Here is a 24,091-nt window from a genome sequence, read left to right as displayed (position 1 = left end):
ACAGTTTATCCTTGCTTTTATTTAGCACAGAGATGACTTACGGAGAAAGGGTGGTAAGGTGCAAAGGAAGAAGAAAGCAAACCCTGAGCGACTCTCTCACCCCAACCTGGAACTGTGGGAGGCTGAGGATGCCTAACCAAATGCAGGAGAAAGAATACGCGTCGAGCACTGATGCTCATAGTGAAGTTATACAAAATTTTTTGCCACCTCTGCTGAAGTTTGGAAGGTAAATTAGTTCTTAAGTATCAATGCTAACAAGTGAAAAAAAAAAAAAAACCTATTTAGTTTTACTTAAACCAAAAATGTCCAACACTTCCCCCCACAAAACAAATTGTCTTCTTTAGAGCTGAGTGTAACATACAAGATATGTTTTTTTCCTGCGTTTTGAGCTGACATCAAAGAAAAGGGTTTCTTTGCATGTCCACACTCTGCAGGACCAGATTCACATTACCCTGCTTTGCTGGCTGCTGGCCTTGCTCAAGCCATGACAGGAAGAGAAGTATGTCATCTTCCACAGAAATGAAAGCAAGAGGAGTGAAAGGAGAAAAAACCACCTTACTTTATCCTTACTGCTGAACCACCGTAACATTAAGATTTGCCGAGGATCTACCTGAAACTGGGAACAGAAGGCACATGGATAAGAGAAAATGTTACCAGTCAGTTCAGATCTCAGCAGTGACCTTACTACTACATGGCTCCCGATATACTTGTGAGACCCTACTGGGCATCATGAGGTCTGTTCAATGCTGGGGAGGCACTTGTCCTTAGTGACAAGCCTTTCACTCCAGGCAATCTCAAAAGCTGACTTGCCTGTAAGCAAAGTCAATTATGTCTGAGTTCACACACTGCATCAGTATCGTCATATTTAAATATCATAAAAATGTTGAATGAAGTGAAAGAATTGTCTTTCATTTTGCTGTTTTCTATGGGATAAATTATATGGTTTATGCTGAACATATTTATAAGAAAAACATTTAAGACTAAAGCAAACTGTCATTCTCTTTTGTTTTCTAAGGTAGTGGAACTGGTAAAGATGCTGTATTTGCTTTCATTTTCAATCTGAGATTCATCCTGAAAAAGCATCATTAAAAAAGCCCTGAGTGAGCATTTTGTTTCAAGAAGTAGCTGAATTTTAATTTTCCACAAGTATATAAAAACACAAGATACAGAAATGATAAGGGAAGAAACCTGCTTGGGGCTGGCCAACATTCTTCTCTCAGAAAATCAGAAAGTCTTTTCATTGCCTTAGAGGTCCATGTTTTCCATGTGAACATAAGTGGTGCCAGGCAATTCAAATACTCCGCTCTTGGCTAAGAACAATATCTATCCTCCTTAGCCTGATCACATCAAACTGCACATTCTAAGGGGCTGTTTTGCTTCCCTTGAAGTCCTAGCTCCTCATCAGCAACAGACCCAAGGAAGCTGGAGGTTTGGGTTGATAGGGTATAAGTTTTCAGAAAGCTGAATAACAAACCTTTCCTTCTGACAGCGATGAGTTTGATTTCTACTTAAGAGAGGAGTTAATCCAAGACACTGGGGTGGCTCTCCTGCTCTGTCTGCTCCAAATATAAAAGTCAAAGATACACCCAGGCCCTCATGCTGTACAGTCTGAGTCCAAATTAAAGCTAAAGCAGTTTTGAGCCTCTGTGCAAGGTGGGTATGTGGAGCACAGCCTCTCAGACAGCAAGCTGCATGAGCATCACTACGTCAGGCAGGGTCTCGGGAAACCCCTGTGGGGAACTCCTATGCTTAGAGATTTCTAGATTAGCAGTACATTCATATAAATTTTCTATTGGGTCTCACAGATAATATGGATACACTTGGAGGATTTGGTTTTAAATGAGTCTTTCAAGATTTCAGCTCAGATGAGAACTGAATTTTTGCTTGCCTCCTATATGCATCCTATGCACCCATGGCACTGGTACAGTCTGAGTGTGACCGTGTGACCACATCTGTCACTCCCTTCTTCATTGCTATCATCCCTGTGTTAATCTAGCCAAAAAAAGCTCCACAGACATCAGCAATATCAGTGTTGCTCCTATTGCTGCTCTTCTACTAATAATGTTAATGATACATAAAGATGACTTTATATACAGAGGTAGTGTGTTTTGGGGTGAAAATACAATGGTAGGACACATGACTCCAAGTATTTCCTACATCATTCATTTTCTTCTTTCTACCTGGTTCATTCATTTATCTTTACTGGGCTGTTTTTTTCATATTAGTAATGTAAATATCTGTGCTCTGACAGCATCACCTATATGTTCCAGAATGAAATCCTGAGACCATTATTTGAAGAGGAGATTATTCTCCTTGCAGTAATTTTCTATTTGGAAGTATTACCAGTAATAAACTGCACAGATTGCCTAAATGAATGAAAAAGAGCGGTGTACTTCAGACTGTTCTGTATCATCTGCATGTCCCAAGTTAGGTCTATCCTAAATTTGAGGTTTTTCCCCACACTATTTCGAATTAAGACCATTTTTTTTCAAAAATGATTATGCCTTAAGAAACAGTTTATCTGAATTTTAAGATTAAGTCTCCAGATGTCTTCAACGGGAGAAATTTGAGAATGGAAGAGATCCACCTTTATCTATTCTGAATTCTGAGAGCTTAGGTTCAACCCATCTGTAACAAGGACTATGCCCTAAACTTATCTTCTGATGCTGTAATTGATTCAGGTTCTCATCTCCGTATCATAGTCCTACTACCAAAGTTCATATCCACGTAGCGCTGTGATTATTTGTAAATTTCTAATACTTGTGATCAGGACAGTAACATTAATAACATTAAACCTGTTTGGATGTTTTTGGATACAAAAGACACTGGCTAAGCATCAGTTGATTCTCTTGCCAAAAACAATGTGTGAAAAAGAAGTTATCACCTAGACTCACGTCATTACCTTATCAGGAAGACTGGCATCAGGCAGCCAGAGTACGTGCTATGCAAAACAGGGGAGGTGGAGATATCTTTTGCCAAAGTCTGAACTCAAACACTTTGATTTGATTTCTATTGATTTAAAATAAAAGGCTAATGAAATTGAAATCTTATAAAGTCAAATGCCATTAAAAATAAAATCTATTCACAGCTCATTCCATGTGTACTTTAGTAATAGTGTTATATATACACATGTAGCAATATAATTTCTCACTTCATATATGTAACAGTAATACTATCACTCAGGAAACCATGGAAAATAGAGGGCAAATTATTTTGGAAAAATAAAGGACTTTTAGGGTATTACTCACAAAAAAAAAAATTAAACAGATAAAACTACTTAGAGCTTCTAGCATTTTTCACATTTTACATGGATATGCAAAGTCTGTGTCCTCGTAAACCTCAAGTTTATAATTCATACAGGCAACATCCTGGGGCTCACAACTTTCCAGAAGAGATTTTCATGTTCAAAAGCCATTCATGAAGCAGAATTGGAGTACAAGATTTGTAAATGAAGTCTTTTGGATTTTAGGTGCCTCTTATGTCTTTAAAATAAAATAATAATAAAACAAGGCTGCATTTCATTACGAGATGATGGTTCTATAAAAACAAAAGCAAAGACCTTTCAACCTAACTTTTAGTATGGGGGAGTCCTGCAATATAAATAGCTATCAGTTCCAGTGTCACAAGAAGCTTCTACACTACTCTGAGGCTGGAGGGGATGCTCAGTCCTTTCTTCTCCGTGATGTAAAACCACAGTGTATTGTGGTTTCCCCAGCAGCGTACTAGTTCCTCCCAACTCATGCTAAGTTCATATACCAATAGGAAAAAAATCCCCTCCTGAACTCAGTGAAAATAGTGTCAAGCAAAAATCTTTGGAAGAAAGAGAGAAATAGAGAGAGAAACTACACATCCTATGCCGCTCACTTCCTATAAATAACTTCTTGGGAGCGTGTGTGATGAAGAGAGCATTCTCATTCAGAGCACCTCAGAAGAGATCGAGTCAGAATTGATCTGGTTGAAAAATTATGAGAGCTCAGGGCAGAAGTGTGATCTTCCAGCAACAGGCTCTGCTGCCTTGGCTTTCAGCACAGCTGAAGACCAAAAGCAACTTCTTTGTGCTCGTGTTACTCACTCCTGCTGGAGAAAACAATTCTCTGAGCACCTGAATAATTCAGAGGAACAGGAAAAACAAAACAAAACAAAACCACTTAACAGCTGGGGTAAGTTTTTCTCTCCTACTGAAATGAAAACCTCCTGGAGCTCTTTCAGATGATGGTCCTTATGTACTAAAACATGTACAATGCATGAGCTTCTGTACAATGTTACCATGCTGTATAAAGCTTAGATTTCCACAACTCCTTCCCCGATGAGGTTAGTAAAATAATTTATGTAAAATAAATGAGAAAAGAAAAAGGTTAATCAGGGTACCTCAGCTACGGGAGGGGGTTTGGTTTTGCTTTTATTTCCTCCAGATGACTGGTTAAGTCTCTAGCTATCAAGAATGCTTAAGAGAGATAGATAACAAACAACAACTGAGCTTTTTCGAGACAATTTTCAAGACAAATCCTGCCTGAAAGTTTGAAGCTAAAAAAATTTTACTACTTGTCACACCTTCAGATATTTCGTAAAAAGAAAAAATATAAGAAAATTCAGCAGTAGATAATGGAAGATATTTCATTTTAAAGGATTAAGAAATTATGACCAAAAAAGAGAAACTCACACCAAACCAATCAAAGCCTTGTACGTTCTGTTAACTTTGTTCAAACAGCAGTATCTGAAATGATTTGACAGTTACTGCTGAAAGTAATAACAAAAGATATGAAACAAATATATGCTCTGTAGATGGCATCTTCTCTTTACCTTTAACATTTGTTAATATGGAAAACAGGAAAAACCTCTGGGGAAAAAAAAAGTCTTTTTAAAACCTGGACTTGCCTGGTCTTTTTTTTTTCCCATGGTAGATCCACGATGGTTCCATCTGATATTTCAGAATTCACTTAGTACCACCATATATGACTCTCGACAAGCTGATATGCATTTTATGGTGTATTTTGCCTACAAAAGCCAGAAGTATAAAGTACTTCTCTTCTTGCATGAGTGATTAACATTACAGTATCTTTCCTCCGAGATGAAGTGGCCATGACTGCCTAGAACACAGCTGGTTTTTTTTCTGATAGTTCATATTGGTCCTGCTCCTCAACTTAGAGTGGCAAGATAATACTTCAGAGTCACAATTTTTGTTCTCATTTTGCAATAAATATAATCCAGAAGAAAAGTCTGCGTATGTTATAGCAGAAAAATACTGTGTGATTGTAGGTGATGTATGCACCCATCAAACACAATTTACAAATATTTTTTAAAAGCCCGATAGGAAATTTTTGGAGTATCTAGAAGGACAGTTCTGCATGTAATACGTGGGGCTGGAGGTCCGGAGATGGCAAGGGAAAGCCTGCCTTGGTCACTGCCTCTCCTCTCTCATGCTTCCAGCAAGAAAGTGGAAACGACATCTCTCCCCATCTTGTTTGTTTAGCTCTCAAATTCTTTGGGACAGGTATTTTCACCACTGTAATACACAATAATCTCCTCTGGGGCCCCTGAGTATTGTTCTATTGCAAATAAACAACGCAACATTGAAAAATCAGTCATAACAGGTGGAGGTATTTGTGCCTGCACCTACCGCAGTTGCCTTTTAAGCAGAATTGCGACTGCTGAGAAGTCCTCACGTTCACACAGCGCTATCCCCCAAACTGCAAAACCAGGAAGGTCCACATACCCTACAGAGGAAGCTGCTGAAAAATAGAGGTCAAACAGAAAAGAAAAATGAGAGAAATGAACATTTACGCTTCCTGCCAGCTGTATCTGCTAAAAGCCCAGAGCATTTCCTTAAGTGCACATCCCACACAGGGGTAAGTGCAGTGCAATTGGTCCAACCCTACAAGTAACCTTCCGTCTTCTTCCTACATCCTTCAGTCTCCCATATTTTCCTATTTCGAATTAAGGGGTTTGGATTCCAGCAAAGTTTCCTTTGACAACTGAAGTGTTGTTAAGTAGAATTTTCCCTCCTCTGTCAGTCAGCACTGCGGGTTCTCAGCAGCCAGACACCTGAATCCTACGAAAGAGGATGTGCCAGGAGCATGTTCTCTTTCCCAAACACTGTTTTTAAGACATCTGAAACAACATACCTCTCATCCTGTCACCAGAAGTGAGTTCTCAGCTACCAAGACTCTGTGTTTTCCTTTAACTTTAGAATATAGTTCATATAATAATTCTGAAATACCAGAAGAAAGATCTGCACAATCATTTCTTGCTCCAAACAGTTATATATCAGATCATATCGGCAGCAATTGGGTGTTGCACGCTACAAAAGTCAATTCCTGTTCAAATTAGACTAACCATCAACCTGATCTTGGTGCTGCATATGTTGTATGTATTTTTAAAAAGAAGACTTATCCATTAACAAGGGAGGTTTTTCCATCTCTATCATGACCACTCCTTCACAGGAACCAGCAGCATCAGTCACAGACGTTTGTTGAAGTCTGTAAGAGGTCTCAACTCTGTTTGCATCATTGTGTCATCACCATGACAAAACTTTGTTGTCACGCTGGGGGCACTTGAGCTGCCTCAGAAATACTCACCGTAGAGCGATTCCAGATACTGGCTTTGTCTTGTGATCGAATCACATGCACATGTGCAGGAGGAAAGGAAAGGCAGGAGGAAAGGAAACGAGTAGGCAGAACAGTATCATGCAGCATATATTATAAATATCCCTGTTAAAAGGGAATTCCAATCATTTCAGTGAAAGGGAGACCTTTACTTACACCAGTAACATAATAAAACCGCTTACAGGATAAAACATTGAAGAAGTCTCCTGTAGCCTCTACCATCCAAAGATTTCGGCTTGCTTAGACTTTTAAGCCTGCAGGAATAAATTACTCCCTGAAATCTGGGGCCATTACCCTTCCACACATAGTGTATTTAAAATGCTACTTTTAAGTGAATTGCTGCTACTTCTGTATGCTTTGTCTGCTCTGTAATTGCAATCGTGACATTCCCAGCATCCTGAAAAACAACACAAACATGTAGACAAGCGTGTAGTGAGGCTTCAGTGTTTCATCTGGCACTGGAACAGGTTACCCAGAGAAGCTCTGGGTGCTCCATCCCTGTAAGCATTCAAGGACAGGTTGGATGGGGCCCTGGGCAGTCTGATCCAGTGGGTAGCAGCCCTGCCCATGGCAGGGGGAATGGAACTTGATGGTCTTTAAGGTTCCTTTCAACCTAAGCCATTCTATGAATCCATGATTCTGACCCTTATATCACATTATACACCCAAATGATCGGCAACAGTAGGCAAATGTTTCACTGCCCACCACCATTTGTTTGTGAGGTTTGTTGTTTTGTGTTTTTATGTTGTTGTTTTCTTTTCCCTATAAGTGGTAAAGAGGAAAGAAATTATTTGTAGCGTAACACTTGGGTTAATGTAGGCTCTCAATACATGCTCCTCTAAGTACAGCATTAGGAACCTTTATACAGAAAGTTACTAACGTGAACATCTAGGAAACAGCCCTCAAATGATCTTTTGAAGGGAAGGACTGACAAAGTCCAACTGCAAGATCACGAGCCATAAGGGTATTATTAGTGTCTTGAAATGACCAAAAAGGAATTTATGGTTTTGTGGGTATCATGCAAAAAGCAAAAATTCTGTTTGAACTGCTCACATAACAGATGTTTGCTAGGATCCACCATGCAGCCTGCATACCCAGTTATGCTAATTTGGCACTGTTTCCCTTCAAGTTAGCTCTGAGTCATTAGTGCACGCAGCTAGTAGGTCCTTCTGTCTAACTAATAATTGCCTATTATTGATATTAATTAACATTTTTTGCACCTTCCCTCGGTTTTGACCTAGTATCTGTTGGTAGTCTAATCACAGTGGCCTATTAAAAGTCAAAATACAGGGGCCTATAGCAGTCACGAGCCATTTATCAAAAAGCAAACAAGGCCAATTAAACAGGCAGCCAGACAGTTGTCTTGATTTGCCGCTGACTGTTTCTTGATCACCATTATAAATTGCTAATCGGGCAGAAAGTGCTAAGCAGTGCATCTGCAGGGGGTGGTTATTGCTCATTCCCTGCCTGGTGACAGGTGAGGGAGGCTAGTGATGGTCTTATTGATGTGAACTGCCCATCAGTCGGTAGTTATTGTTAAAGTTCATGATGCTACAGCTGATCCTTTCCTGCTGAGAGTCAATCAAATTAATTAGTGCTAGAAATTCTTCTGTATTATTCTAACGCAGAAATACAGAAGGAACATACTGTAATTTAGTTCCAGAAGCAGCAGGGAAAAAAAAATCCTTACATATCGCAGAGTGTGGGGGGGAAATCAAATATTGCTTCTTCCATTATTTTATAATAAGGGCTGCAGCTAAAGGTTTTTATAGCCACAGATCAAGAGATCATAATAGAAGCATATTGACAGATTTTTTTCTGCAATACTCCAAGGAACTGGCGGTAGCAGGAAAATATATCAAAACCTTATCATCAGAGCTGAGATCTTCTGTGAAAAATCAATAAAGAGTTATACATGGTTTGAGTTTAAACAGTTCTCTGTAGTCATTTAAACATAGTGCATCTGTGCAGCTTTTTACCTCTGGAGACCGGTGTAGCCTAGCAACTGCAAGGCTTAAACCGATTAACTACAAATGAAGTACTGTACGCCTATCAAAGCAATTGCTCATGGTTGCCTTTGTTGCAGGGGCTGAGCTAATTGAACATGATACAGTATGAAGATAATTAACACCCATGAGTTTGTTAATTGCCTGTTAGCATTACAACACAGTCTCTGCCTTGCTTTTTAACTTGTTCTTCTGCAGCATCTTCCCCTCTTAAAAGGATGCGGGACTCACTTAGTTGGCAATGATATCTGATAGTTCGTTAACCCTTTTCACGGGAAAAAATAACCCTCGTGGAGTAATGAAGCAAATGCATACTCTTGTCAAACACAGACTCCCACTTAACCCACGCAATTCACAGGGAGAAGAAATTGGGTTTACATAGACTGCACAAAATATGTTTATTTTCAGGGCCAATTTATTTCAAGCAATTTAGCCATTATAAATGCTTTTAAATATCTTTTGTGGGCTGCTTTTATGACTCAGCTGCTCTGCCTTCTAAACCGAACGATAAATGTCTTTTAGGGTTGGCATATTAATTGAAGGCAGCATCTGGTCAGCAGCTGACCTCCTCTACTTGTCGTCTTTGTTGGCTACCCAGTTAAAACTAACGGCTTATTTGCTTTCTCTGCCAGCTTCTCCTTCCATTCAAGGGGCGGAGGGCTAAGCTCAACTTTATTTATGCCAAAACGCTGTGTCAACCGATATAAAATAACATTGATTTTCCACAATCTATTAATCTCAAATAGATCTAATCTGAGTAAATTCCTTGGAAACTGGTTATTGCACTTGGTAAAGTATTTCCTTTATTATACTATCTGCTGAATTTGTGATGAATGCATATGAAAGATCATAAAGGCAACATAATGGGTGCAATACAGTGATAGAGGACATTTCCTTAAAAGGAGGTAATACTTAAAGGAAAAAGAAGAAAAGTAGACACAAATCACAGCATTTGGTTACCACAGACAAGATCTGATCTTTAAGACCTACTACTCCAATGCTGCTTGCAAATGCCCAGGCTGCATCACAGCTGTTTAGAGTAGACTTTCTTAAGTGACCCTGGTATCCTTAGCTGTTACTGTCACAGTTAATACTTGCAGAAAAGCTGTTCCCTTGAGAAACCCTACTAGTGCCCAATTACAAGTTCCATCATCGATCATAAGTATTATTTATTCAGCAAAATGAATTGCTAATTAATAACTGATGAGCATTATGGCCTTGAAGTCTGTAATACTATTAATTACCTTGGCAATTGGGATTCTGCCGGCGTAGGACTACCAAGTGCATTTTCTTAACAATTAGCACAGAGAGATTACTGAGTGCATACCTGCTACAACAACAAGGGATGGTGATCTCCACGGCTTTAAGAGAACTGTGTAGCTCTTGAGAAGAACAAAGTAGACTACAGCCCTACTGCACTGGACCGTATGCTTATAACCATTCAGGGACGAAGGGAAAAACCTTTCATATATTGTGGTGATGGAGAGATTTGGCAGAGCATCCCAAACTGAGTGTCCCTGCCTGGAAGCAATGCGGTAGCAGCATGGTCACGCTAACACGCCGTCTTGTGCTTTGTACCCCATGGCTGCTTGGCTGGATCGGGGCACCACAATGAGTGCACTGGCACGTGGCCTCAGGCCTAGAGCAACTGCTGCCTGCAGTGTCCCCTAGCAGTTATTGTTTAGCATCACTGTAAGAGTGAAAGTGACAAAACAGCAGCTTTTTTGTGGCTTCAGGATTCACAACACTGATGTTAATATTGCTCTACAAGTTGAAGTTTTGCTCCTAACCCTCCTCTCCAGCTCTTCTTGGTTTTCTCTTTCCAGCTCCATGTCACCTTGTATTTTGAGTGCAAATTCCTTGGGGCAGAGACTGGGTTTATATTTGTCTGTAAAGCCTCTAGATATCTGTGGAGCTGTACAAATTGAATACTGCCCAGCAAACTACAAGATTAAGATCAGCTCCTGCCATGAAGCTAAGATTTGTTTTCTGATTGTCAATAAAAAAAAAGTTAAGCTATCGCAAGAGCTCAGCTAAGCTCATGGGCTGAGCAATAGCTGCACAGTAATAAAGACCAAAATTTTTCATGTGAAGCACGAAGGTCTTCATGGGGATGAGATTCCAACATGGTATAGACATTATAAAAACACTGATTCCAGCTGCAGTACAAAAGCATAGAGCTGTATACAAGCCATCACGTTTGCATCTGGTTTATTTGGTTCTAAAATAAGCTAGAGGATGTTGGAAACTTGCTAAATCTGTCCTTTCTGCACCACTTTGATAGCACGCTGGCAGCCAGTCCCTGTTGTCATTTTAACTCTTTACCTCAAGGCTCAGTTTTGCCTTCATCAAACTAAAAGCAAACAAACAAACAAAAAAACCCACCAACAGTTTTCATATTGTACAGCAAGGAGATGGGTGTCATCCCATCAAAAAAAGGGTACTTGCTGCAGCTACCCAGCATGAAACCGGCAATGTGCATGCAAAATAAGAAGGAAATCAGCTTTAATGGAAATCTAAATCTACTGCATAGTTGTCAGATAGTAAAACAGAAGTCCACAAATTCAGTCTCACGCATCACTGCAATCATTTCTACTGGAAACTTTCTACAGTTTAATCTTAGATAACATATTCTTAGATAACGTAATCTTATTAATTAATGTATTTCTGACCTGTGTATGTGACACAAAAAAGAATAAATATGCTGCTTCTTGAAGAATTACATCCCCACAGCAGTGATCTCCCTGATTTTTGCAACAAGAAATCTCCCTGACTTTTGTGGATGGCTTACTCAGACAATTTTATTTGGGAGCAGGGGACTTCTTTACCTTTCTTCCTACACCCAATGGTTTGTACTGAATGTCAAGCTACTTTTTATCTCTGTACCAGCTAGCTGTAGAAGTCAAAAAAAAATTCTTTGACTAAAAACTGTTAAAAAAGTGAAAGAATATGGAGAAAAGTTCTCTCATTCATGACAACTGCCTTCATGTGAAATACAACATTCCATGATCAGCTGTAAGCACGATCATTTTTCTTTGATCCTACTAGTTGTGTTCTGCTTGTATCTGTTTTTCTTACCTGGAGTTTTGTAGTCTGCCCTGTGTGGTATGACCAGGGCAAGCTTTGCCCGTAGAACACTGCCACCCTCAATTCAGCAGGTCAGTAATTACTCATTTGGAAAGGCTTAGCTAAATGAAATCCTCAATCATACTTTCATTTTGCTCTCCAATATAAAACAATGCAAGTTAAAAAAAAAAAAAAAAAAAGCCAACATCACTGGTGGAGGGTCCAAACACAACCTGTGCCAGATTTTGTTCCCTCTACCCAGGAAGCCCTCCACTGCTTATTGGCAGGTTCTTTACTGTCTGGTACCCTGGCATAACCTCACATCATGAGAGCATACCATAAAAGCAGAAGTCTGGAAGTAAAACAGCTTTAACAATGTTTGGCCATCTGGCTTCGTTTGTTTTAACGTAGGGAGGAAAGGGCCTTGGCTCTGATCTCTGGGGATCTGGCCCAAACATGGGGCTGTTGCTGGGACATTTCCTGGCCACATAAGTTGTCACCACTGTCTGGTACATGTAACAAGGCTAGGCTACACTCAGGAACCTTTGTGCAGCTCCCAGAAAGATGGGATGGGATTTGGATGCAAGATATGCCTTCCCTTGCAGCACGTATTTTTCAGAGAGTCTTAGAATGGCTAGGGTTGGAAGGGACCTTAAAGTCCATCTAGCTCCAACACTCCAACTGTGGTCATAGCTGCCATCCACTAGATCGTGTTGCCCAGGTTTCCATCCAGCCTAGTGTCAAACACACCTCCAGCACTGCATTTTGGCAGAGCTCTGTGGGGGTACCAGCTACACAGAGCACGAGGATGGCCATCGCTTCACCCACACCAGCAATCACAAACAGCAGATATGCACCCTTTTGCCGTAGAAGATAGCACATGTGTTTGTTAGGACAGAGCCCTGAAATGCACCAAGGGAACTGCCACAGCACTGCTCAAGCGAGGCTGTCCTGAAGCCAAATCACTCTAAAGCATCATTATCTCCTCAGAAAACTTTGTTTGAGCAGTGCCATCAGGAACCCTGGAACACATAAGCTCATTCAAGACACAAAAACTGTGATGCATTTTAGCTGGTAAGAAAGAATGGGTTGGTTTTTTTTTAACTCATTACTAAATATTTTAAGAATCTGTGAGTTGAAAACAGTCTCTAGAAAACATTGTACAATCATCCAGGACAATACTACTTGAAAAGATGGAATACTATTTTGATCTCCAGCTGCACTTCCCGTGGATAAAGGGGAGAAAGAATATAAGATATCAGCTAAATTATCTGTGAAGCTCAATCCTAGAAATGTCCACCTCTGCACAAAAAAACTGTGCTTAACTTTGCATCTCATTTTGAGAAACTTCTGTGGACAATTCAAGGAACAGGAAGAACGTAACATTTATAGTCAGAATTGCAAAGTGTAAGATCTCATTTCATGAATAAAACCTCCTTTAAATGCTAAAGCTTACATTATCTTTTCTCCTTCCTGGCCAGTGCAGCATGTAAACTAATTGTGAGCCGTTTAGATTAATGCCTATTCCACATTTCATAACATATAAAAATCACAGATTTTCTATTCCCTGATTGCAGTCAAAATAAGAAAGACAAACAGCGAAGTCGCCTACCACTAAGATCACTCATTTGTTCAATTTCATCAAGCTGGTATTTGGTTCTCCAGAGATGAGATCCTCTCTGGAGAGTTCCTTTAAGAAGTTACCAAGGAACTTAACGGAAGATTGGAGCTAATGGCACACTCCAGGGAAAAGACGCTAGAATATTGTGTTCCAAAAAAGCAGCCTGGGCTGTTTGAGAGACGCAGAAACCTTCAGCTCTCCTGTATGACTAGCAAACACTTTTTGCTGCAGATTTTCACTCCCCTCTTCAATCAACTTTCATCTTGCCAAATTCCTCTTCGCTTCACACTATCCGCAGCAATGCACTTCTTTGAATTCAACAGTGCGTCTACTCAGCACTGTTTATGATAAAGTTCTGGTTTCTATATAATTTATAGCGTATTATGGAGAGCAGGGAAATTTGCAGAACTAGCCTAATGTACAGGCTCAAAAAATCTAATTCTTACCAAAGGAACATAAAGTCTAACAGGCTTCACAAAAATTGATTCCCCATTTCCTCTTATGGAATTTGTAACTCCGAATTTTGTGTGAGATTATTTCAATTAATTAAGCGCGGAAGAAAGCATTTAGTGAAGAGAGACTTCATCTCCCATTGTGAACAGTATCAAATCTAGACCAGAATATTTGTTTCTGGGGTCAGAATGTAATGCAAACATCCTACAGTTTATTTAACTATGCACTGAATAGCCAGAGAGAAAAATTAGGAGAAGGTAAGGAAATTAAGACAGAGTACCGAGTACTCAAAAAAACGGAGTAAAACTAATTTTTGAATTAAAATGCAGTGTAGAACAATAGCACAAAACAGAGACAATGAAGGAGAAAGCAAGGAAACAACTGAGAACGCCAACTATTAACTGTACAATACCACAGCTAAAACAGAAGCACTTGTCTAGGCAGAGGCAGGCTAGAGGAGGGTGGGGGAAATATTTCATGGAGGAATACACAATCCTGAAGGGAACAGAAATGAGCTTTTTACAAGGCTGTTCGAGCTAATGTCAAACACAAGAACAAAGGAGCATAAACTAAAGCTAAGGGAAGGGTCAGACCCTCAAGGAATTTAGGCAGAATTTCTTTAGATTGGGAGTAGCGAATATACAGAATAAAAGGCAGAGGAGAGCAATAGAAGAAAAAAAAAATAACCCTCAAAACTATTTCAAAGAGTTAGAAAAACAGAGCCAGAACTCTAAACACAGCAAGAAGCATTATGGAACAAAATTGCTAACTGAGGAAAGTGGCATAAACGGTTAAGCTTGTTTCCTTTGAGGCTAATTTTCTATTTGTCACCCTTGCAAATACAAGGGGAGAGTTGCAGAAGCCTCATGTGACAAGGAAACACTCCTTTTCACCTACAGGACTTCTGGCCACAGACGCTGGGACTTGGTTGTCCCGTAGTTACTGAGAAGCACTCAACCCTTCATTGAGATACCAGTGATATCCAAAAGTTACCAACATCCATAGACACCTTTCACTTTACAGCTCCAACAAATTTTAGCAGAGCTGAGTGAACAAAGCCTCTTTGAAGCTCGAGGTTTAAGCAAATCATGCCTGCAAACGATACACATTAAACATTAAGACACTGAAGAAATGTATGTACTTCACTCTCCTGGAACTGCATGCCTTGAGAGTCTTTTTCCCAGGCTGAACAATCTATAGGCAGCAGTTTGCACTCTTCCCCATGGGCAATCGCTCAGCAGCCTAATATGTTTCAGTAATGATTTTTTCCTAAGATTCAGCTTAAATTTTCTCTTGCTTAATTTCACCCCATCACTCTTAGTTATACCTTCCTGTACCATCCTAACTATTCTCACTCGATCTCTTTTTGGAGTTCAGGCTCCCTTCAAACTTAGCTGTGTTTCCCATCAATCATCTTCTAGCAAAGTCACAGATATGGCAGTTAGCTTTCTTTTTTTTTTTCCCAAGTCTTTTCTCATCATTTGGTCCTTTCTGCCCTGATTGCTTTGTTGCTCCTCTCACCTTCTCAACAGTTTGTCAATATTTTTGTAACAATACTTTTTCCAAGATTTCATGCAGTATTGCAGGTATCGCTTCAGACTGACACGTATCAAAGCTATTGTCATTCTAATGTAATATATTTAGACATAAAAGCCCAAATTGCATTGATTGCCTTTGTTTCTGCCCATGCATTCCCAATTCCTTAAAGATGCATAGCACCAACAATAAGTACTCTATGTTGTAGAGTTCATTTTGTAAGAGGTCCCTGCTTTGGCCGCGAGACCAGGTTTGTGAAAAAAGCCAAGCATAGAGGACACCAAGGTGTTTTCAAGCCTGGTCCTTGTCTGCAAGCTTAATAAGAGCGTGATGCCAAAAGCAAGTAACAAATTTTTAAGAAAAGTAAATAAACTGGCTTTGAGCTCCTTTGGAAAGCTCTCTGGAGCTTCACCTCAACCAAATCTGACCAGATAGCTGCAAGCCATTCCTGAGGTCCTCCGGTCATGGCACACAGAACAGAGACAATTTCATAGCATGCCTAGTGCTCATATAAAGGAAGAAATACTCTATTTGGCATGTAACCACATAATAGGCAGCATGCCTCCTGCAGAGTGTTGCTCACATGGTTCAACTGCAGAGAAGTGAAAAGACAAACTTCAGCATTTACCACAACTCAGGCAGGAAAGTGCTAAAGGACTACTCACTAGGTATTTACATGAATAACAATAACTTCATGGAGGGAGTCTACATTCCACAATTTCTCAGAGGAAGGGGAAGAAGGGGGGAGAAGAAAAAAAAAATCTCCCTACCCAGAACTGATCGGGTACATCTGAAATGTGTTAGCAGGTAATTCTGACTCCTCCCTGCAAAAGGAGAAGCATCAAATGAGCATCCAGCCAGGGTTTCTTCCTGCACCTGTCAGAGCTATCTATAATCATTTGTTCCCTCATATTTTGTTTATTTTTTCTAAGACTTATCCCTGATCATTATAACTAAAATCTCACCAGATGCATTTGCTACTTACTTCAGTGATGAATAGTGATCAAAAAGTCTGTTGACTTGTCTTACCTCATCGTAACTGAAAGAAGAGACAGTGCATATTAGTACCAGCTTAGTGGAAGACATTATGAAGAAATATTTCCTTTCACACCCTTACTTAATTTATTTGAAGCTTACCCATATTTAAAGTCCTACTTAGAGTGCAGGTGTACAGAGACAGTGAGTGAATTTTGTGCCTAAACTAGTTACTGCTCATTAGCTGAGCAGCAGTACTTCTACCTGCTCTTAGCCTACAGTAATTACAGAACTGAGTATGTAAGCTTGAAACATTCATTTCAGTTCACACAAGGGGCTGGTCCAGGACACATTAACTCCCAAGGAAAAAAAGGAATGAAAACCAAAAAGAACTCAGCAAGTGTCTCTGCCTCCAGCCCACCCCTAACATGTGTTTGTGCAAGTCCCAGGGCCAAGCATTTCAGAGACTAGATACTCTCCTGAAAGATGCTAGGGAAGAGAAGAAACCTGGAGTGAAGTATGGCCAAGGGCTGGCACAGAGGTGAGACTGGACAACTGATCTCAACTAGCTGGTAGTAACGTAATCAAGTAGCCAAATCTACTGGTATTTCTTTGGATTAGACCAAGACATCTCATGTATAGCTAGACTGGATTGCAACAGCCAGAAGTAACATCCTTTACTTTTTAACCCAAATTTCTAGGAGTTCATTGCTACACCAGTTCAACACAAGGGACCATCTAGTGCAGTTAGGGAGAGGTCCTACCAAAGTTTGAGAATTTTTAGGGGAAGTGCATGTCCATGGTAGGGAAACAGGATAATGAGAACTTGGGAGATCGCCTCCTGGTACCTCCTGACCATTCCTATGCTCAGCCCCTGAAGCCTGCAAGCTAATGTTGCTCCTAAAGCCATGTTCATTTTCTCAACAATAACTTGGAAAAGTACATACAAACATCTAGCTCTTTTTCAAGATTCACTGTCTGCTTGCTCTGGGCCATACCTCATGGAAATAAACCTCATAAAGCAAGTTCTAATACCACCTCCTTTAGTTCGAAACATGCATTTCATCCTTTTCACTGGCTTCCCCTTTATCCAGGTGCCATGAGAAGAGGCAGACATTGGGTCTGGATTTACCTTCTGAAAAGCATCTGCTCCCCCATATATCCTTGTCATGTCCCTTCTTGTTTATATTCATTCTAAATTAAGTAGTGCCAATTCTTCCACTCTCTCCTCATTCAGAAGTCTTTTCACATCTCTCCGGATTTCCATCATCCTGGTACAAGGCCCTTCATTTCTGCTATTTCCTTTGTGAGTCAAACTGATGAGAACTGAATGCAAAGAAAGTGTTTTGTAATAACACTGTTCTAATATTCTCACTGTCATTTCATTCTCCCAATGGAAACCTTTCATTTCCTTTTTAACCACTGCAAGGCACTGAGGGGAGCCCCTTGCTGGGCTGTCCAGGGTGATGCCCAGACTCCATCACGAGTGGTTAGGGTGAATTTGGAGCCAGTGATTTGATCCAGAAATTCCCTCATAATCTCTGCCAGCCCTGCTGCCACTGGTGCCCCAAAATTCTGTTTATTCATTCTGTCAGACTGAAGCAGCTGATTGCATTTACTGCTCTCCCAAAGACAAGCCCAGAGGATTTGAGTCCTTATATTAAATCAAACTTGTCCTGAAGGCAGTGGGAGTTTGCAAGAGCAAAGAGACTGAGCTGGAGTCAGTCCTTCAAGCCAAGAGGCTCAGGCTCTGCTCGTAATGAGCACCATGGGACCAAGGTTGGAGGAAGGGGAAGGTGGAAATTGCATACTGTTTATTGACAGACAGTCAGCATGGCATCTCACCACATTGCAGATCCTCACCTCTCCTACTCTACAGGTTTTCAGGCTGCAGAAAGCTTCTGGGCTGTGCCAAGGTTGGGTTGGCCCATAGCATGTCACTGGGGACTCACTCCCTTGATAAGTGCAATGCTTTGGATTTCACTGCCTACACTAAGTCACAGGTCTTAGAACCATAGAAACACCTATGTTAGAAAGGACACACAAAGATCACAGAGAACTGCAGGCCACACGCAATACCACCAAAATTCAAATGCTCCTTGAGTATCGGTAGGTCAGGGCTTTGCTCACTGGCCTGGGCATCATCACCCACAAATTCACTTAATATAACTTCAAGATCTTTATTGGAGTCATCAACAGAAACATTAAAGAGACCTGGTCCGAATGCGGGGCCCTGAGGAACCCCACCAGCTGCAGCTAGGGCAGCTCTCAAGCCATAGCCTCCCCTCGCCCAACACAGCCATTTCTGGCGGACATCCTGGGACACTCTGAGGGTCACACCTGAGAACGGCTTTCTGATGTCACCAGCCACCTCCCTGACAACCGCTATAAATGCGGGGACCCCGTCAACAGAACGCCAGTCGCTGGCTGACCTGCGCCTTGGCAGCATCTTGCTGAGACAAGGAGCAACTTACTTTGAGCCTTCCCACGCAGTGTTCCCAGCTCCTGTGGAGGAGGATGGATCCTCCTCCACTGAAAAGGCATCGGCTGATGGGGAGCAGCCACCAACCCAAGCTGACGGGTGTCGATCCACCCACAGGTGACACCATTGAACCCATGGAGGTGGACCCACCTCCAGAGGATGAGCCAATGGAGGTGGATCCACCTCGCTCAGGGCAGAGCAGGCACCACAACATCGTGCATGCCTGGAGACGGTGCTACATCCGTCGGCGCGCAAGGGGCTCTCTATTTCCATCTTGGCGTTGAAATGTCACCATCTGCCAGAGAGCCCCTGCGCCAGCAGCTGCTCCCCATCAGTCTTCCTTCCCATCCCCCCTCCTCATCCTTCCCCAGGACCTCTCACCTCTTCTTTCCCAAGCTCTGAGGAAATGGGAAAGACTGAGACTGGGTCCTCTGAGCCTCTGCACCACCACAAGAAGAATCCAGTGGACAGATGCGAGCTTCCTGCAGCCTTCAGGTGAGCCCTGGTGAAAAAGGCAGGACTGGGACTGGTATCCACTGAGCTGTGCCAGGACAAGAGGAAGAGTCCAGTCGATAGCCCCAGTGCACTGTGGCCCTCCAGGTGAAGTCAGAGAAGCTCCAAACGCAGCTGTTCCTTTGGTGAAGCAGAGGACCATGGTTTGCATGGGAAGAAGGTCGGATGGTCAGCTTGAAGGCTCATTCCAGTTGCTCCTTCAGAACTTTCTTATATGATTGGACAATAAACCACCTTTAAAGGACAGTACAAAATCACAGTAATAATAAAAAAAGCAAAATCTGTCAAGTGCCTCTCTGTTTCTGGTACATTAGTCTCCACTGGGACTCCTGTTACCCCTCCCACTCTCCCCAGTGCCCCGACAAAGCTCCCAGCCCACATCCAGCAGCAAGCCCTGACACCCTGGTCATGCCCAATGGCACTGCTGTGGGAGTTGTGCCCAGAGGGAGCAGCAATCTGCCAGGGGACAGAGAGCATCAGGAGCTGCAGGAAGATATTTCCTGTTCCATGCCCACCATCTTTAGTGACAAACTTTTTTAACACCCATCTGACCCTTCTCCAGCACAGCTGCAGTGTATTCTTGTCACCATCACCAGAGAGCAGATAACGGCACTGCCCCTCTGCTCCTTTATGAGGCCACCATGGGGTCTTCCCTCTGCCTTCTCTGCTCTGAGCCATACAAATCAAACTCCCTCAGCTGTATGCCTCTGTCATAGCACTTGTGGCCACAGGAGCATGCTGTTGTGGTGGGGTTTGGTGCCATCAGAACTGCTTTCCCAGTTAGCGGACTATCCTTTGGTGCAACATCCACAAACTATCACTCACATGCAGCAAAGTTGCTTTCTTCAGAAACCATGCATTGGCCTTCTTGAGTTTACGAGGAAAACCATTTTGAATTACCCACCAAACAATTGCTCCCTTGTCCTGGCTTCATATCCTTTTAGGAGCACATGGACTCGTATCAACTCCATTTTGGAACTTAAAAGAAGGAATAGTGTTCCACTGACTGGCATAAAAATAGATTTGCATGTGTTTACGTAGCAGATATCTGTATATATTCTCCGGCTCTGAGCTTCTTTGTCACTACCTTTATTAAAATAAAATTTAATCATCTGATTCCATCAACTCCAGCCACTACTGACCGATGGGGAATGTCTCTCAGTCATCATGCATTTCTAGCATAATGAATCCATTTGTACAGAATACACAGTGGGCATTTCAATTCCTAATACCACTGTCCCTATGCCATTTGCATTTGTTATTTGCATTCATGAACATTTCCAGAACTAGATGGGAAGATAAAATCTTAATATTTCTTTGGGAATTTGAGTGGGTTGTTGGACAGAGGGGTGGCAGGTTGCCTTTCACAGGGTAAACTTGCACAACATATAATAATAACAATAAAAGAACAGACTAAAAACTTACAGGGAAGAGGACAGCACGGGCATCCTGCCACTCTTCCTGTTAGGGAAAGCCAGATGAGCTGTAACATGCTGCAGAGTTCATATTATAACCTCCATTTGAAATTCATCTCATATTACGCCAGGCTTATGAACAGGGAAGTATGAAAAGATCAGAAAGAGAATATTATTTTCTCCTTTCTCAGATGAGGTACTTGGTTTCTTGAATGGACTTGGTCTGCTGGTGCTTTCACTCGGCTTTCCTCTTTATACACTTATTCTTTCATGATGAAAAAAATTTATGAAACTGAACAGTATCATCGTGGTCACCTGGTGGTGTCTCAATCCCCAGGATTACTTCATTTGTGCACTGTTTTCTAACTTCTTTTAAGTCTTCCACCACGTACTGTGCACAGAAGCTTTCGGGAACTATACTACTCACATTGCACTGAAGAAAAGCAGCACCTCTTAATTCAAATACTTTATGACTTTATATAATAGAATGAGTCAGGAGAGCAATTAGAACATTAACCCGTAGTAATCCTAGCTGGATTTTGAGCTTAGCACTGACAAAAATCGTGACTGAACGACAAACACAGAATATTTAAAAGCCTGCCAGATGACACAGATACTGCCAAGCAAAACACATCATTAGTCTTGGTTACAAGCAAGGTTCTCTCACTAAGTTTTTATTAGCTTGAGGTACAACCTGGTGCAGATCAGTGTTCTGGGAAACGAATGCTGCATTCCCACAAGCACACACAAACAGCTGCTTGACAGACACTCCACAGAAAACTACCTAAAAGCAAAGTAAATCTTAAAGGTTAAACCAGCAGGTACAGAGCACTGAATCAGATCTTAACCCACACACACAGAATGAGGCCATGGTTAGGACAGGGCAGAGCAGGCAAAGATTTGCACTGGGTGTTGGGCACGGGGTGGGTCCCACCCAATCTCACATTCCTCCTGCCACCTTCACTGTCTGCGGGAAGCAGTGGAAGGGGCAAATCTCATGAGAAAGTGAACAGCCAAATTACATCCAGATTTGACCTCAAGAAACCTATTCTGGACACGGCCTCATTCTTCCCTAAGGTAAGCTGGCTGCTGGCAGGATGCTGGGAGTACTTTAGGTGACAGGCTAGTCCCTGTACTTCTCCCTCTCCAATCACAGATTTGGTCTGGGGCACCTCCAATTCAGCTGCAGGCAGCAAAGAGTTAAAGTTACATGTGTTAGGAGAGAGGAAGGTTGAAAATTGTTTACCTGCTAAGAGTTTGGTTTTTTCCTACTGTGCAAGCAAAGAGTGCTTGTGAAACATCTAAAATAGTTGTGCTACAGGCTAGCAAAGAAAGGATACAAAAATGAGGTTGGAAGTAATAGATCTATAAATCTGACATCCCATACCTTGGTCTTGCAATCCGATCTTACCAGCAGACGCCCTCTGATTGTAGCAGCTCCCTTATGCTCCAAGGCACCCAACGTGCAGCTCCTCAGCCTTGCACTGCTGCCAAGGGAAAGCAGCATTGCTTGGACCAACTTAAGCACATGCTGTGCAAGGGTGAGCACTTATCTCCAAAATGCTTCCTCACAAGAAGTCATTCCTATGAGCCACCTGGATTTCTTAGCTTTTTCAGATGCAATGCCATTGCCTCACCCGTACTGTTCGCACTGGGCCACCTCTTTATGCACCATGCAGTGAGCAGCTCTGGCACAAGCGAAATGACATGCTCCTCTCTCTATACAAACTTGCCAAAATTATTATTTGAAATTTATTGGATAACGTTTCTAAATAACATTCACTGCCCATCTGAGTAACCGAACTGATCAGTTGTAGAAGCGTCTGCTTCTAAACTGAGATAGCAAAGATCATGTGTTTGTACTCTCCTTTCCCTCGGACCCTAAATTTACGTGCACCAGCACGATGAGCTGTAGTTTTGTAGTCGCATCAATAGGTGGTGCTATCAATTTCCATAACTTCCATTGGGTAAGAAAAGATGAGTTATGGCCATGATATTTTGGTTTTCAAAAGCTGAAATATGCCTATCAATAAAGGCTACAGCTCTCTGTGGTGGCACGTTAGTGAGTATTCTCAGCAAGATCTAAATCTAATGCCAGAAAAAAGACTCACCACTCCTCCCTAAAGTCTCAGTGATTCTTCAAAGCTCTTGCACTGAAGCATTACTTTCTGTGAAGTCAGTTTACATAGATAAGAGTTCTCTCCCCTGTTCCCACCAGCTGCTGCATGACCCCAAGCCTCAGCCTGTTGCAAAGCTCATGTCAGCCACCAGTCCCTCTCAGTTAACAGCATGGATCTCCAGAATCAACCAAACCTTACTGCCCACAGTTCCATGCTCAAAGGCAGCCAAGGGCACACGTGCCTTAAGAATGCCATTTACGAAGTTCCTCATTTCCCAAACTTGGGCCAGATATGCTATGCTGTCAGCAGGTTCTGCTACAAAGCTCTTAAAAATGTTATAGAATGTCCAGAGAGGTTTTGAGACCTGGACTAGCAATCAGCTCTGCACATGGAACACAAGAGAACTTGGTCTTTACTAATGGCAAGTGCATAATTTGAAAATATTATGTCCAAATTGTGACCATATAAAACAAATGCCTCAAATTGACTTGCAAATCTGTTTATTCCTTTATACCACATTGTGGACGGATAGGTAGGTGAGGTGTTATCCTAGTGAGTATATACAAGGTGCTATTATAACCATATTATGAATTTTCCAAAATGCTAACGTGTCATGGGTTGAGGAGTTAGTTCATTCATAAATTGTGTCTTTGTGAAACCACTGCCTTTCTCTAATGCTATGTATGTGCATACACTAACTTAAATACTCTAAATATAGCAAGCACACCATTATGACCTTCCCCTAATTGAGCAGGACAGGCAGGAATACGTGCTGCCACACAGCTGACTCTGTGCACCCAGCAGCACTGGCACTGAGACCTTTGCTACCATTACCTATGGCTCTGGGATGCCCAGACTGCAGCATTATCTGCATAGCTCAGAGGAGGCTTGGATGAGGTTTTCATCAGTCTTTAGCTGTAAAGTGACCCGTCACATACGGCTCAATGGTGCCATCCCATCAGTGGACAGACAGGGCAGCCCTCACAGTGCACCCCAGATGGGATGAAAGAGTTCATTTGGTAGGCCTGGATCCACATTTTGGACATTCCTTTGTTCCCAAAACTCAGGCGAAGAGGGTTAATTACTGCCCTTTGTTATAACTAATGGCACAAAGCACCACGGAAAGGGCAGCGTGAAGAAGGAGGATTACTGTTACATGCAAAATTCTGGCATTTAAAAAAGCACTCTTCTGGTACAACAAAAAATTTGATATTTCCTGTGGAAAAAAATGAGAGTATATTGATTTGGAACTGCCATATTTCATCCTGACAGTGCTGCAACCTCTTGTTTTAATAAGTGTTT

The 24,091-nt window shown here is 41.7% G+C and overlaps 1 long non-coding RNA gene across 1 annotated transcript in view; it reads right to left on the bottom strand.

Annotated features, from left to right (window-relative positions):
* Positions 1–24,091, bottom strand: part of LOC121111241 — a 31,093-nt gene that overhangs the window by 5,166 nt on the left and 1,836 nt on the right. Inside the window, exons 2-4 of the long non-coding RNA XR_005861729.1 lie at positions 20,680–22,156; positions 19,123–19,488; positions 5,618–5,729 (exon numbers count right to left, since the gene is read on the bottom strand). This is a non-coding gene — a long non-coding RNA (uncharacterized LOC121111241). The remainder of the gene's footprint in view (positions 1–5,617; positions 5,730–19,122; positions 19,489–20,679; positions 22,157–24,091) is intronic.

This window comes from Gallus gallus, chromosome 7 (genome assembly GCF_016699485.2).
Source record: "Gallus gallus isolate bGalGal1 chromosome 7, bGalGal1.mat.broiler.GRCg7b, whole genome shotgun sequence".
NCBI classification, from domain to species: domain Eukaryota; kingdom Metazoa; phylum Chordata; class Aves; order Galliformes; family Phasianidae; genus Gallus; species Gallus gallus.
The sequence above is the reverse complement of the archived record's forward strand: the minus strand, read 5'-3'. Positions and strand labels throughout refer to the sequence as shown.